The sequence below is a fragment of the Peromyscus leucopus genome, chromosome 23 (assembly GCF_004664715.2).
Source record: "Peromyscus leucopus breed LL Stock chromosome 23, UCI_PerLeu_2.1, whole genome shotgun sequence".
In the NCBI taxonomy this organism is placed as follows: domain Eukaryota; kingdom Metazoa; phylum Chordata; class Mammalia; order Rodentia; family Cricetidae; genus Peromyscus; species Peromyscus leucopus.
Window position 1 is genome coordinate 35,807,618 of NC_051082.1, and position 16,810 is coordinate 35,824,427.

Genomic DNA, 16,810 nt, shown 5'->3' on the forward strand with positions numbered 1-16,810 from the left:
CGGGAAGCATGGCAGCAGGCAGGCAGACTTGGTGTTGGAACAGTAGCTGAGGGCTTCCATGTTGAGAAACAGAGAGAGAGAGAGAGGAGAGAGAGAGAGAGAGAGAGAGAGAGAGAGAGAGAGAGAGAGAGGACTAACAGGGAAAGATGGGGGCTTTTTAAACATAATTTGTCCCCTACATTTTCTACTTCCAAACTCTCCCATGAACCAACCCCTCCTTGCTGTCTTCCAAATTCATTGCTTCTCTTGCTTTTAATTGTTGCTATATGCATCTATATGTATGCACATACATCTACATATATGTACATACACATCAGTTCACAAACATAACCTGCTCAGCCTGAACAATGTTACTCACATGTTCGTCCTCAGGGCTAAGCCTGGAGAAGCCTATTTCTCCCACTCCAGCATTCCTAAGTTGCCTGTAGCTTCTTTTGCGGGGACTGGGGCCTCGAGGACTTCCCACCACATGTCTGTTGCCTTTGTTTTGCTCACACTTGTGCAGCCGTGTTGGTGAGACTTTACAGGTGTAGCTTCTGACATTCCCAGGAGATCACCACAAACTCCCTGATCTCCTGACTCCTCCAATCTCCCGCACCCTTTCCCACAGTATTCCCTGAGCCTTAGGTGCTTTGGAGATGTACCCATCGGGACTGGGTTCCACAACTCTGCATTTGATTGGTTGTGGTTTACGTCTCTTGTAAAGAGATCCCCGGTGAGGGTTGAAAATTACATTTACCTGTGGGTATAAGGACAAGTGTTTATAGATTGTTGTTAGGGATTTTGTTGGTTTGGTAAAGCAGTGGTTGTAGGTTCTCTTCCAATAACCCATGAACTGACTATCACTGAGCAGGTTTGCAGCCTGGTCTCCCTCTTGGTGAGCAGGTCTTAGGTCCAATAAGAGAGCTGTTGGTTGCTGCCGTGGTATGTGGGCCACTACTGCACACGTCTGTCACGTCATGCCGGTTGCTGTGGTTCACAGGCACCACAGCCGGAGGGGACTGTTGGTTGCCTCTTCCCTCTGGAAGTCAGCATTGGGCCTTCTGATACCATGAAAACCAGTCCTCGGGGAATAGGCATTCAGGACAGTTCCAGCTCAGAGGCTCTGGGCCCTGTCTCTGAAGTATATGTCTGTCTCTTCAGCAACAGAAATTTACCTTCCAACTCTGGGGAGCAACCAAGCGCAACAGCCCAAGGCTGAGTGGTTTGGGAGTCTCAAGGACAAGCCTGACGAAATACCTCAAAAGAGCTCTTCTCGAGCTTGGTGTTGGACTTTTGCTAGCTGCGTCTTGGTGCTTGGGGGAAGCACTGTCAGTCTAGAAGACAAACGTCATTTGAATTACATGTGTAGATCTATATGCAGGATTGTGTGTGATAGGGTTTTTAATTAGGTAAACAGTTAATGCTATGATTCCTTATGACTTTTTCAGACGTATTTATTCTCATTTTACATCCTCCCTCCTCCTCCTACACTGACCTTCCTCCCCTTTTTCTATTCCCCTGTCGGATCACATGTGTCCTACCATTCCCTTTACCCTCTTCCTCCTTTCCTCTTTATTTACCTCCCTAAGGAGCCCCCTTCCCCATCCCCTTGTCAGATCACTGGTACCCTTCTGTCCCCCTCCTTTTGCCTCCAACCCCCTATCCCTGCGATGGGTCCATTTTATTTCCTGTAGTTACTACAGGACAAAGTGATACTTTTTAAAATGAATTTGGGTGCATATGTGTTTAGGACAGTAATATCTTCTGGGTTAACTGTTCCCTTGGTTGGATGAGGTGGTCCCCCTTCAACTCTTCTGACTAGTTTTAGTTTGAAGTCTGCTTTGTCAGATATCAGGACAGCGACGCCTGCTCCATTCCTGGTCCCATTTGAATGGAGTACTTTGTTCATCTTTTGACTCTAAGGCAGTGCCTCTCTTTAAAGCTAAGACATGTTTCTTGTAGACAGCAGAGGGATGGATGTTATTTCTCGATCCATTGAGTCAGCCAGTATCTTTTAATTGGAGAATTAAGACCTTTGATGTTTAAAGTTATTAATGAAACGTCTTTGTTAGTTGTGGTCGTCGTGGTGTTAATTGATTTTTGGTGTTATGTGTGTTCTCACTGGCACTTTGTGTTTTAATAATTATAGCTTTGTATTTCTTTCCACACTCTCTGTGCTATGCTCGTTCAGCCCAAAATACTGCTTCTTGTAATTTTTTTAGGTTTGGTTTGTTGGGGACGGGAGGCAGGAGGGAGAGGAAGAAGAGAAAAGAAAATTGCCACAATAAATGAGCCTAAGCAGGGCCCTAGGCAGAGAGTGTTCATTAAGGGAATCCGGATCTATGCTGCATGAGTGTCCCCAAGCTGATAAGGGGTAAGTGCCACCAGATAACAAGTATATCAAGGAGCTGTTTCCAAGAGAAAATAAAGCTACGTGAGAGCTCACATGGTAGTATGCTTAACCAAAGCAATTCCAGAAACCAAAGTGCTGAGATAGCTCAGTAGTAAGGGCAATTGCCTTCATGCCCAGGGGCTCACACAGTGGAAGGAGACTCAGTGCCTGAGAGTTCTCCTCCCTGGCCTGCATGAGTACTCCATGGCACACACTGGCACGCACATGCACTCGGCTGTCAGCCCAGCTCCAGGGTCTACAAGAGACCTGTCTCAGGGGAATAAGAAAGAGAGTGACAGAGCAGGACACCCAGTGTCTCCTCTGGCCTCTGTACACACACACACACACACACACACACACACACACACACACACACACGAGGGGGAGGGGTACACATGCACAGGAATGCACCATACATATATACAATACAAAGCATAAGGATGAAGATGAGCTAGACAGTCCCATGGGCAACCAGGTCCCACAGGTGAGGGGTGGGCAAGGTGAGGGCAGAGGAAAGGTAATCAGGTAGGTGTCAGAGCCTTGTGGGCTGCAGTGGACCTTGTGTCGCTCTGACTGTGGGAGGAGCTTACGGGACCTGAGCCTGGGATGGACAAAGCTCCGCCTCACTGACATGGGACAGCGTGATGTTGAGGAAGAACTCCAAGCTGGTTCAAAGCTTCTTATCCAACCTAGCCATGAACTTCACTGTCAAGAGAAGGGTCACACACCACCCCATCATCATCCCTCCTACCTATGAAGGTGTCCCACAACCCAGTGCATTTGAAATTATGGGACTAAGTGGCTGGAAAAAGGCTTAATTACCCTTACCAGGAAGCTGACACAAAGGACAAGATGCTTATAGACCAGGGAGCACTATGCAGCCGTGAAGAAGAAAAGAAAGGGTCCTATAGAACAGGGAATGAGTCACAGACTTGGACCCACAGCCAGGCAAGATGCGCACAAAGTACAAGGACAACAGGTTGTCTCTCTGCTTCTCTATTCCTACTGGCCCAGTAAGGAGCAGCCTCCTTCTTCTTCCTTGTCTCCATTCCTGCCCTGTGGCTTCTGCAAGAGCAGTGAGCACTTTTAACCACTGAGCCACTCCCCAGACCCCACCTCAGTGGCCTGGAGCTCACCACACAGGCAAGACTGGCCTCAAGCCTGTGATCCTCCTGCTTCAGCCTCCTGCATGCAGATGCTGCAGGCATGCACCATGCAACCATCACATCCGGGCTACACAGAGAAATCCTAAAACAGGAAAATTAACATTCCTTGTGGATTCACAGAGGCTACATATCACTGTACATTTTCAAAATGCATAGTAAGCTAAGAGTGGTAGTAAGCATTCATAATCCCACGTGATGCATGCTGTATTGGTAAACTGCCGTATGTTGTTTGAGGTTTCTGAGAAGCTGGCTCTGGAAGCATGGTGCCCCTCTCCCACTCAGACCCAAATATCTTGTCTCAGAGTATCCTCTAAGATCCCTTGCTGAAGGTGGGTTGAGCCTCTAACTCGGTGACATGGAGAAATCAGCCAAACAGCCCAAGAGTAAAATCACTGTGTCCTTGAGAGCAGCTAGCAGGTGAACCACTTCCCACAGGGGTCACTAGTATTTATTGAATGATACACAAATGCCACAGTGGGAGAGAGGCTGGGAGTTCAGCTCAGCTATGGACAGACAGCTCAATCAGGGACTCCAGATGACAGCCTCAACCTCCTCAGTCGGTTTCTGCTGGATGTTGTGAGAGCCTAGTTTGATGATTTGTTATCTACGTGCAGCTTACTTAAACCTAAAGCATAGCTACTGCGGATCATTCTCTGAACCATACAGAAAATTCCAGCATCCATAAGGTGGAGGCCGGAAGATCAGGAAAATTCAGGGCCATCCTGGGATATACAGTGAGCTTGAGGCCAGCCTGGGCTACACAAGACTATGTCTTTAAAGAAATTTAAAGCTGAAAGTTTTTCTGTGTTCCCGCCCAGTGGTCCCGTGGTCCCCCCGCCATTCAGACCCAAGCAAACACACAGAGGCTTCTATTAACTAAAACTGCTCAGCCATTAGCTCAGGCCTACCACTGACTAGCTCTTACTCTTAAACTCAGCCCATTTCTGTTAATCTATATGTCACCACGTGTTCTGTGGCTTTACCTGTGTGCCATTGCATGTTGCTCCCTGGATGACGGACTGGCATCTCCTGACTCAGCCTTCCATTTCCCAGAATTCTCCTTGTCTGTTTATCCCACCTGTACTTCCTGCCTGGCTACTGGCCAATCATCTTTTTATTTATCAACCAATCAGAGCAACACATATTTGGAGCATACAGAAAGACATTTCCCCCACCAGAAATTAAAGTACTGAGGCTGTAGAGATGGCTCCGTGGTCTATAGCATTTACTGCTCTTAGAGAGGGCCTGAGTTCGGTTCCCAGTACCCGCAACAGGGGGTTCACAACCACTTGTAACTCCAGCTCCAAGGGGTCTGACACCCTCTCCTGGCCTCTGGGGCACCCCATGCATGTGGTGCCCATGAAACAATGCAGGCATACATGTGTACACATAACTAAGTCTTTTTGAAAAAGCCCTGAGAGTGAAGAAGGCCCTGGTGACCCGGGAGTGGATTACTACAGGTTTAGCTAGTAATAATGGTTCAGTGTGGGTCTGTCCGCCATAACAATGTCACTCGCTCACCAGAGTGCCAGGGGTGGGAGAGAGGGAGCAAGGGTCGGCGTGATGGCTCAGCTGGTAAAACACCTTCCCCCACCGTCCTAGCGACCCGAGTTCAATTCCCAGGACATACAGGTGGAAGGGAAGTACCAATTCTAACCAGTTTTCCTCTGACCTCCAAACGTTCTTTCACGCTGTGCTCACACATACATGGTGCACACACAGTAATATATGTACCGTTGAGCCTAGCGTGATGACACATGCCTTTGATCCCAACACTCAGTGGGTAGAGGCAGGCAGGTCTCTGGGAGTCCAAGACCAGACTGTTTATATATTGAGTCCCAGGACATCTGGGGCCACATAGTGAAAACCGGCCTCAAAATAACAACAGTAATAATTTTTTTAAGGAAGGGAGGAAAAGAGGGGCTGGAGAGATGACTCGGTGGGTAAGTTCCTGCATTGAGCCTGGGTTCAGTCCCCAGAATCCACATTGACCGGCTCACAACCACCCATAACTCCGGTTCCAAGGGATCCTGTGTGCTCGCTGGCCTCTGCAGTCACATAAACTAACACAGGCACAACACACACACACACATAAATAATAAAGAAGTAAATAGGTCTTTTAAAATAAAGAAAAGAGAGGAGAAAGAGGAAGGAATATATCAGGAAAGAACTTAGTGTCGTTTCTAACCAACTTTTCTGCAAACCCCAAAGAGCTCTAAACAGCATTGCTGCATGCATGGGGCCTGGATGCTTTCCCAGCAACACAAATTAAAAACAAAAACATTGTCTTCCTTCTTCATAGGAATCCTTTCTTCCCACTATACCTGAGTAATTAACTCATTTGGGCAAAATCAGCCGCTCACAGTCAGCGTCCTGACCCTCACAAGCCCAGGTCCACCCCAAATCTGCGCTGAGGAACACAGGAGAGACGGCCTGAGGCGAGCATCATGAGGTGGCTTCTGCATGCTGTGAGCTTCCTGCCCTCCCCTGTACAAATCTACACGGTGTGGGTCATCACACCACAAGGCTGCTTGCTCCATACCAACAAAGGCCCCAAAACAGGCTCATGAGACGACCCGGAGGGTGAAAACACTTGTCATCCAGCCTAATGGTAGGAATTCGATCCCTAAGACCCACGTGGTAGAGAGAGAGAACTGACTCCCAAAACTGTCCTTTGAATTTCACACATTGACCGTGGCACACATATGTGTCATGCACACACGTGCGCACACACACACACACACACACACACACACACTGCATAAAATTGAAAAAATACACAGTAGCACAAGACATAGCAGGCCGTGGCCACCTGAAATTTATTTTGAAATAAATTTTTGTGTAAGCTGGAGTACACATTCAAATGATGAAGAAAATTATAAACATATATATATATATAAAACAAGCAATACAGACACTTATTATTGGGATCCAGCATTATACAATATCCATAATTTCACGGGTACTTTTTATTCAGTGCTGGGGATGGAGTACTGGGCCTCACACGTGCTGGATAGCTGCTCTAGAACATACAGGACCACCGTGGTCTGTGCTGACCACGAAACGTGGCAGCACCTTTGTGCTCCCGCACCCTGTAGACCAGGAGTCTCACTGTGTCACCGCCAAGGTGACAAGGTTAAAGAGCCCCTTAGGGATCATCCATCCAACAGGGGAAGACCCATGTTCCTTTTTTCCATCTTCTCGAGGCCCCACCTCCCTTGGCTTGTGGATCCGCTCTCCATATTCAAAACCAGCAACATCCTACTGAATCTTTCTTCCTGGCCTTCCGTCTGCTGCCTTGCCCCGCCCACATCTAAACCCCTGTCTTGTCTCCACGCTGTGACAAAAGCAATTTCAGGGAGGAAAGGCTTTATCCTGGCTCTCAGTTGGAAGGGATCGTTCTGCTGTGAAGGGAAAGAGCAGCAGGAGGCGTGGCAGGTAAGCGAAGCAGCTGGTCACACTGCACCCACATTCAGGAGGCGGAAACAGACGATGCTGATGCTGCTTGGGGCCCTCCTTCTCCTTTCTCCTTGGCCGAGCTCTGTTGTAGTTCAAATAAGGAATGTACCCCATAGGCCATGTATTGGACACTTAGTCCCCAGCTGAAGGCACTTTGGGGAGGTTACGGAACCCTTAGGAGGTGGAGACTTGCTGGAGATGGCACACGGCTGGAGTAGAGTTTTGAGTGCTGATAGTCTCAACCCGCTTCCTAATCTGTCTGGGGTGTGTGTGTGTGTGTGTGTGTGTGTGTGTGTGTGTGTGTGTCTGTCTGTCTGTCTGTCTGTCTGTCTGTCTTCCTCTCTTTCTCTGTCTCTGTGTGTCTCTCTCTGTCTCTGTCTCTCTGTCTCTGTCTCTGTCTCTCTCTCTCTGCTTCCTGTGTGTAGATGAGATGTCATCAGCCAGTTTCCTTGTTTTATTGCTACGCCTTCCCAGCCAGGATGAATTCAACTGCTCTGGAACCCAGCCAGAATAAATCCTTACCTCCTTATGCTGCCTTTGGTCACAGTATTTTATCAAATCGACAGAGAAGTGACTGACACAGGGGGTCATGGTGGTCCTTTCCACCTCAACTAACGTAATCTAGATAATCCCTCACTTCCAGTACCAGTCTCTAACCAGACTAAGATAATCCTGCAGGGATATGCCTACAGATTCTGACAAATTGGCCATGGATCTTAACCATCATGCCCTGTGATGGTCCCCTCAGAATCCCCTCAATGGTGAACAGATTCACACCTTTTATTCTCCTTTGCCAATTATATTAGCCACGTTTGCCATCATTGTGATTAAAAATACCTGACCAAAACAGTTTAAGAGAAGAAAGGTTATTTTGGCTCACAGTTGAAAGGGGACAGTCTATCGTGGCCCGGAATTCAAGATGGCGGGAGTGTGAGGTGGCTGTCACACTGAATCTGCAGTCAGGAGGAAGAGAGCAATGAGTGCTAGTGCTAGGCTCACTTGCTCCCTTCCAGGCACCGGAGTCCAGGGAATGATGCTGTCCTCGGTTGATCTGGGTCCTCCTACCTCAGCTAACCTAATTAAGATAGCCCCTCACAGACATGCCGGGAGACTCTAGACCCCGCCAAGCTGACAGTCAACATGAGCTATCGCACAAGGGATACTCAAAAAAAAAAAATCTTAGAAATTGAGATAGGGTTCTCTGTTTATTTGTGTGTTTGTTTAAGAAAGGGCAGCTTTGGAAAGGCTATTATTCTTTTCTAAAGAATATGTTCTATTTTTGAAGTTTTATACATTCATTCAAAGTATTTTTAATTATGTGTGTCCATGTGTGGGTTTGCACACATGAGTGAAGTACCCATAGAGTCCAGAAGAGGGCGTTGGACCTGAAGCTAGAATTAAAAACACTTGTAGCTGTGCAACGTGAGTGCTGGGAACTGAACTCAGGTCCTCTGTCAGAGCAGCAAGAAGTCTTAGCTGCTAAATCATCTCTCTAGCCCCTATGCAGTGTATTTTGATCCTATCCATCCATTATCACCTCCCTCCACCTCCCCCTAGAACCTCCACCCCTCCTCCCTTCCAATTTCATGTCTTTTTTTTTTTTAATTGTTACTAAAAACTCCCTGAGTCCAGTTGGTGCTACCCTTATGTGCGTGGGTGTGGGCCATGTGACTGGAATTCTAATTTGGTCTTTTAATAAAAATCCAGAACCAGATATTGGGGTCAATGCTGAAAGATCAGAGACAAAGGAACAAGACACTGCCACCTCTTATCTCTAGGACTCCTCAGACTGAAAAGCTTTAGTTCCTGTCTCTTCTTGCCTTATATATTTTTATCCGCCCAGCCATATCACTTCCTTCCTAGGGCTAGGATTAAAGGCATGTGATTCCCAAGTAATGGATTAAAGGTGTGTGCCACCACTGCCCGGCTCTGTTTCTGTCCTAGACTGAGTCAATCTCATGTAGTCCAGGGTGGCTGTGAACTCACAGAGATCCAGACAGATCTCTGCCTCCCCAGTGCTAGGATTAAAGGCCTGTGCCACCACTGTCTGGTCTCCATGTTTAATCTAGTGGCTGGTTCTGTCCTCTGATCTTCAGGCAAATTTTATTAGGACACACAACATATCACCACAGGGCCACCTACCAGCAGCCACATCCTCGGAGGAGAGTGTCTCCCCTCCACAGCTGCCATCAATTGCCAGAGCGCCTCTCTAAGGGTGTTTCCTCAGGAGCCCTCCTCTTTCCATGCTGGGATCTTACAGGCTTGACTGTGCAGGTAACCATAACTGCTGTGAGTTTATAGGTACAATAGTCAGGTCTAGAAGAGAAACCATGAGAATGAAGCTACCAGGGATCCTGTTCTTATTTATTTATTTTGCTTTTAAAAAGATTTATTTTTTTTATTTACGGGTGTCTGCGCCTTTGTGAGTTTATAAGCACTATCTGTGTGTAGTGCCCTTGGGGTCTGGAAGGCATCCGATCCCCTGGTACTGGAGTTAGGGGCAGTTGTGAGGTGGGTGCTGGGAACCAAACTCTGGTCCTCTGTGTTGAATCACTCTTAATTGATCCACCATCCACCCAGTCAAGTTAATCTACCAGCAGTTACGGTATGAGTACACATTTAAATGGTGTCACTGCCGCTGAGGAGGGGAAGGTATAGCCCAGGATGGACTTGAACTCGTGATTGTCCTGCCTCTGCCTCTCAGACAGTCCCTACTCAGTGAGTGTCACAACCACTTATAGGTGCAGAATTCCTGTTCTTATCTGACCTGCTAAGGCTGGAAAACAGGCAATAAACGTGTGTACAAAGGAAGCTATATAGATAATTCAGTCAGCAAGGAGGACCATGAACAAAATAAAGCAGCTAGATCTGATTTTTAAAAAGTAATAAAAAGATTATGGGCAGGAGGGCCAAGACAGGGCCCTATGAGCATCGCTAGCGGGAGCCCTTTACTGTAGGAGTTTGTTTAGTGGGCGTATGGCAGAAAGTCTGCAAGTGGGCACTCGTATCCTTCTTTAGCACTAAAGTTGCCACTGCCCAGTGAAGGGAAAAAAAAAGAAAACCTCGGTATCATTAAGTACATTGTATTTTACTCTGCCTCTAAGAAACTGGGCTGTCCTTGTGGAAGTTTACATCAAGCTGTTTTGGGAGTCCATCTCACCCCAGTCAAAAAGGCTAAGATCAAGGAACTAAACGTCAGCCCGGCATAGTGATGCACAACTTTAATCCCAGTCCTTGGGAGGCAGGCGGAGTTAGAGACCAGCTTGGTCTACAGAGTGAGTTCCACAACAGCCAGCACTACACAGTGAGACCTCGTTTCCAAAATAAAAACAAGACAACAACAAAAAAGGAAAGTAAGAAGCAATGGCATGGGTGTATGGAAAGAGAGACGCTTACTCACTTCCGATAGGAGTGAGCCAACAGTGTGGTGCCTCCTCAGAAAGCCAGAAACGGATCGCCCACATGATCCAGTGCCCCTGGGCTCGTGGCCACTGTACTTTATACCCCACCAGACAGACTCTAGCTCACTCATGCTTAGTGACGCTCTAGTCACAATAAGAAGTGTCCTGGTTAGGGTTTCTATCGCTGTGAAGAGACACCATGACCATGGCAACTCTTACAAAGGAAAACATTCATTGGGGCTGGCTTACAGTTCTGAGGTTTAGTCCATTATCATCATGGTAGGACCCAGCGGCGTGCAGGCGGACATAGTGCTGGAGTTGCTGAGAGGTCCACATCTTGATCCACAGGCAGCAGAAGGAGACCGCCCCATGAGGCCTAGCTTGAGAAAACCTCAAAGCCACCTCCACAGTGACACTTCCTCCAGCAAGGCCACATCTAATCCAACAAGGTCACCCCTCCTAATAATAGTGCCGCTCCCTATGGGCCAAGCACACACATGGGGCTATGGGGGCCATTACTATTGAAACCACCACAGGGAGGAAGGAATCAACCTAGGTGTCCCTTAACCGATGATGGATGATGAAATTGTGTCTCATATGTGCAATGACTATTACTTAACTGTTGAAATTGTGAAATTTGAGCCAGGCAAGTGTGGAGAGGCCCACAAAGATTGCCTAGTGAGATCTGAGCTTGCTTTACCCAGCAGGGCTGCATTAGAGGATTGCTTGACCATGTGCATGGTTACTAGGTGACTGGAACAGTAGCTTGCTTTACCCAGCAGGGCTGCATTAGAGGATTGCTTGACCATGTGTATGGTTACTAGGTGACTGAAAGGGTCTACACTTGGCTGAGCTAGGGGGAGGTCTTTGCTCCACCCCTTGGCATTCCTATGAACAGCCCTTTACAAGAGACAGAAGGGCCGGTGGATAATAATGCTCCAGGCCCTCCTGAGGCTATCCTGTGTTTCTATCTTTTTCTCTCCCCTCTATCCTTCTACCTAGTATCTCTCACCCCTCTGTCCTCAAGAGTTCCCTGTCATAAAATGTGGGAGCTGGGCTCCCAGCTGGGCTCCCACAGCAGTGGTGGCTCATACCTTTAGTCCCAGCATTCTAAAGGCAAAGGCAGGCGGATCTCTGTGGGTTCAAAGCTGGCCTGATCTATAGAGCTTGTTCCAGGACACACAAGGCTACACAAAGAAACCCTATCTTGAAAAACAACAACCAAAAAAATGAAATAAAGGAAGGAAAGAAGGAAGGAAGGAAGAGAGGGAGGGAGGAAGGAAGGAAGGAAGAAAGGAAAAGAAAGAAGAAAGAAAGAAAGAAAGAAAGAAAGAAAGAAAGAAAGAAAGAAAGAAAGAAAGAAAGAAAAAGAAAGAAAGAAAAAAAAGAAAGAAAGAAATTATGAAATTTGCAGGCCAATATATGGAGCTAGAAGAAACAATTCTGAGTGAGCTTAACCCAGACCTACAGAGACAAACACCACAGATTCTCTCAATGTGGATCCTAATCTTAAACCTTAGTTCTGTGTTTTAACTTGGAGTGCCTACAAAAGCCAAGAGACAAGAAAGGGCCTGTGGCTATTTTAAAGGGTGGCATAGATAGTATGGGCAGCTACATTATTCTCTTGCCTTCCCACAGGGCACAGGACTCGCAGTTCCCCACGTCCACCCAACACTCATTCTTTACCCTAGTAAAGGTCTCATACCCCAGCTCCTCATACCCCAGCGCCTAGGCCAGTTCTTCCACCCCTGAAGGTGACAGTCCAACTTCACTCTGTCTCCGACTCTGCACCTTCCAGCCTACATCCTGTGGACTGGGTCACAGGAAGCCCATGAAGCTTTCCCATCACCAAGAAAACATGACTCAGAAGCTGAACATTTCATACGCAGGAAACCTCTGAATCTGAGAATATTCGTTTCCTAATTACCCATCAACTGCACCCCCTCCCACATCCCATAAGCGGATTCACATTATTCCACCTCCGGTTCCAGGAATGGTGCACACCCACCACCACCTCTGCCTCAGATACACCCAACTGGTGCCTCCCTTCCCATCTGAAGAAGAAAAGGCCACCGGGTCGATTCCATTAGCTCACAGCTCACACTTGGTCTCTGTGCACACCCACCTCACGGCCCTCATTCCGGCCTGTCTGGGTCTGGGACCAGTCCTTCTCTTTGGTATCACCTAGGCCCTTGTAGCCCGCCCCCCCAACTCTGCCACCTTTAGATCATGGGACAGGCATGTCCACCTCTGATTATCTCAGGCTCTTCTGTAAAATGAGGAACAAGAAACAACTAGGGGACCAGTGAAATGGCCCAGTGGGTAAGAACCCTTGATACCCAAGCACAAGGAGCTGAGTTCAAACCTCCAGAACCCACGTAAAAAGTGAAGCCACAGTGCACCTGTAATCCCAGATCTGTGAAGGCAGAGACAGGAGGATGGCTGGGGCTTGCTAGATGTCAGTCTAGCTCCAGGGTCAATGAGAAACCTTGTCTCAAAGGAACAAGGTGGAGGGTAACAGAGCATGACATGTGACATCCTCTGCTGGCTTCTGTGTATGTACACTGGCATACACACACACACACACACACACACACACACACACACACACACCCCAGTCATACTCAGAAGTAAAGAGTAAAATGGTAGCTGCTTATGACTGGGAATGGAGGTGAAGATAATGGTCAAAAGATTCAGGTCCTGAATATATGGCTTAGTTGGTGATGTACTTGCCTAGTACTCATGAAGTCCTGGGTTTCATCTCCAGCCTCACATAAAGTGGGCTTGGTGGCCTATGCTAGTTCCAGAACTCGAAAAGTGAAGGCAAGCAGATCAAGAGTTCAAGGCCAGCCTTGGTTACATAGTGAATTTAGTCTAGCCTGGGCTGCAGGAGACGTTGCCAAGATAAAGAGGGAGGCTGCTCTTTCAGAGGGCCTGAGTTCCATTCCCAGCACCCATGCCAAGCAGCTCACAACTGCCTGTAACTCCAGCTCCAATGTTTTCATTTTGTTTTGATTTTTGAGACAGGGTCTCTCTGTGTAGCCCTGACTGTCCTTTAACTCACTCTGTAGACCAGGATGGCCCCGAACTCGCAGAGATCCGCCTGCCTCTGCCTCCCCCGTGCTAGGGTTAAAGGTGTGCACCACCACACCTGTCTTTCTAGCTCCGCTTTAAAGGAAGCTGATGCCCTGGCCTCCTCAGGGACCTGCTGTGGTGGTCTGAAAGAAAATGTTCCCCATAGGGAATGGCACTATTAGGAGGTGTGGCCTTGTTGGAAGAAGTGTGTCACTGTGGGGGCGGGCTTTGAGGTCTCATATGCTCAAGCTACTCCTAGTGTGGTAGACAGTTCGTTTCTTGTTGCCTGTGGATCAAGATGTGGAACTCTCAGCTCTTTGACCAGTTCCATGTCTGTCTGCATGCTGCCATATTTCTTACCATGATCATAATGGACTAGACCTCTGAAGCTGTAAACCACCCCCAATTAAGTGTTTTCCTTTGTGAGTTGCCGTGGCCATCACAGCAATAGAAACCCTGAGACACCTGCACTCATGCGCCTACTCCCAGCACACACACACACACACACCACAAACATATACACACCACACTCACCACATACATGTTGGTGGGAGTAATAAAAATAAACCGATGCAGAAGAAGGAAGGGGGGAAGAAAGGGCAGAGGCAAGGAGACATAGAGGAAGAGAGAGAGGCTGAGACGAAGAGTTGAGAGCAGCCAAGCATGGCAGTGCACGCCTGTACTCCCGGGACTCAAGGGGCTTGTGCAAGAAAAGGCAGAAGAAAGAGCGATTATCTGGAGGGATGAATCTGCTAACGTTTCTCCTCCGACCATCCCATGCTGTGTGCATGTATGCAAACAGTGTATCATGCACACATATAAAACCAGCATTTGTCAATTCATTTTTACATGTCAAAAATACATTTTAAAACTACATAAAATCAATTAGTCAAAAGTAAAAAAAAAAAAAAAAAAAAAGGCGTCACCCAACCCCAAACACCAGCCACACCGGGCGAAAAGCCAAGCTGTTGCGGCGACTCGGCGAGGAAAGGTGATTGCTGTCCAGGTAACTGACTTGAGTTTGATTTCCAGGACCCTCAGAGAGAACCAACTCTCAGAAGTTGTCCTCTGACCTACACACACACACACACACACACACACACACACACACACACACTATAGAACATGGGTATGCCTCCTCTCATGCACAGAGTTACACACACACAAAAACAAATTAAAATCTGACACACAAAAACGTGAAGGCTGAGAAGCCCTATTCTCATGGAATGCATCATATTGTGTCTTTCCTCCCCGACTCCTGTGCCCTTTAAGAATATTTTTGTTACTCCTGGGTGTGCACACACACACACACGTGTGCTAAGTGTGTGCAAGTGCCTGAGGAGGCCAGACAGGGCCTTGGGTCCCCCTGAGCTGGAGTTACGGGTCGGCTGCCTGACGTGGGTGCTGGAAACCGAACCCAGGTGCTTTGGAAGAGCACCCAGGGCCCCTAACCTGTGACCCAGCCCCTGGTTGCTTGTGTGCAGTGGAACAGTGTAACTTGATCCATCTCACCAGCACTTTGCTCCCATTGGTCGGTACCACCCCATCTCTACCTATGACCCCACAAGCCCTCGCCCGGCTTTTCTGCACTTGGGTACATTTTGGGAGTGGTATACATGCTTGTGTGTGTGTGTGTGTGTGTGTGTGTGAGTGTGTGTGTGTGTGTGTGCGCGTGTTGGCACGTGTGGGTGTATGCGGGGGCATAGGTGGACATTGGGTATCTCTTTCAATTGCTCTCCTCCACTTTTATCTACGGAGGCAAGGCCTCCCACTGAACCTGGAATTCACTGACCCGGGATCACCTGTGGCTTACCATATCTACAGATCTTACCACAGATCTTCTGTGGATGGTGGTCATCTGAAATCTGGTCCTCACACCGGCTCGGCAATGCTTTGCCACTGGACCATCTCCCCAGCCCCTGTGCTCTGTACTGTCTGACCTCAAGGGGACACTAGACAAGTGCTGCAGTTCTGAGCTACCTCTCTACCCCTGAGACTAAGATCTCACACACAGGTGAAGCCACGAGGTATTTGTTTCTTGGTGTCTGGCTTATTTCAGTGTCCTTTGGGTCCATCCATGGTGATGAAAGTGAAGGAATCTTCTGAGAACCTAAGCATTCCTGTGTGTGTGTGTGTGTGTGTGTGTGTGTGTGTGTGTGTGTGTGTGTGTGTCTTTGTAGGGGGCGGGGGGCAGGGTCTTGTGTATTCAAGGTTAGCTGGACCTGAAACTTGCTATGTAGCTGAGGATGACCTTGAACTCCTGATCCTTCTGCATCCACCTCCCCAGTTCTGGGATAACAAACATGCACATTGAACTGAGTGTGGTAGCGCACACCTTGAATCCCAGCACTCAGGAAGTAAAGGCAGGCGTATCTCTGCGAGTTCAAGCCCAGCCAGATCTACATCTACCCTGTCTCAACGAAACAAACAGGTGTGTCGAGCTCACAGGGGTCATAGGTAGGAGATGGGGTGAGACTGATCAACAGGAGCGAAGTTGGAGTGAAATGGATCAAGATGTGCTATTCTACTATACACCGAGATGACCACAGGGCTGAGGGGCTTAGCTGTGGTCCTGGGAGAGGAACCCAGGGCTTCCTACATTCTAGGCAAGGACTCGAATAACTGAGCTACATGCCCATCACCATGCTTTTTTAAAATAGTTGTACTGGGACATAGCCACACGCACCCATTTCCATATTATCTGTGGTTGAACACTGAGACTTAACACACAGTTGAACAAGAAAGAACCAGCACATCCGGTTTGACTGAATTGAAGACATGTTTATTTGGGGGGGAGGGGGCACACAGCGTGTGCTCATAAGTGCAGTGCCCACAGTGGCCACAAGAGGGTACAAGATTTCCAGGAGCTTGAGTTACAGGCAATTATGAGCTGCCATATGGGTGCCGGGAATTGAACTCAGATCCTCTGCAAAAGAAGTACACATTCCTAACTGCTGGGCCATCTTTCTAGTCTCCAGCTGAATCTATAACAAAATACTAGAAAACGGCGACTCATCTGTGATCTGTGGGTCCAGAAAACAGATCTGTGGTGTGTGGTGACTCAGGCAGGGAAATGAACAAGGAGGGTTACCAACAGTAAGCCAGAGTGCTGGGCACTGATGGACATGTTTCTGAACTGAATGAAGGGAGGCATCAAAAGTCATCAGTTTTCAGGCAGCACACAGTTCGTCCTGTGCCAGTTACACCTCAACAACGCCACAGAAACAAAATGGGACAAAAGTTTTGGTCCAGAATAGTTTTGCTTAACACACAAGAGTTTTATTAAGAAAAGGAGGAAAGGACAGGGTGATAGATTCACAACACACCCCCACGGC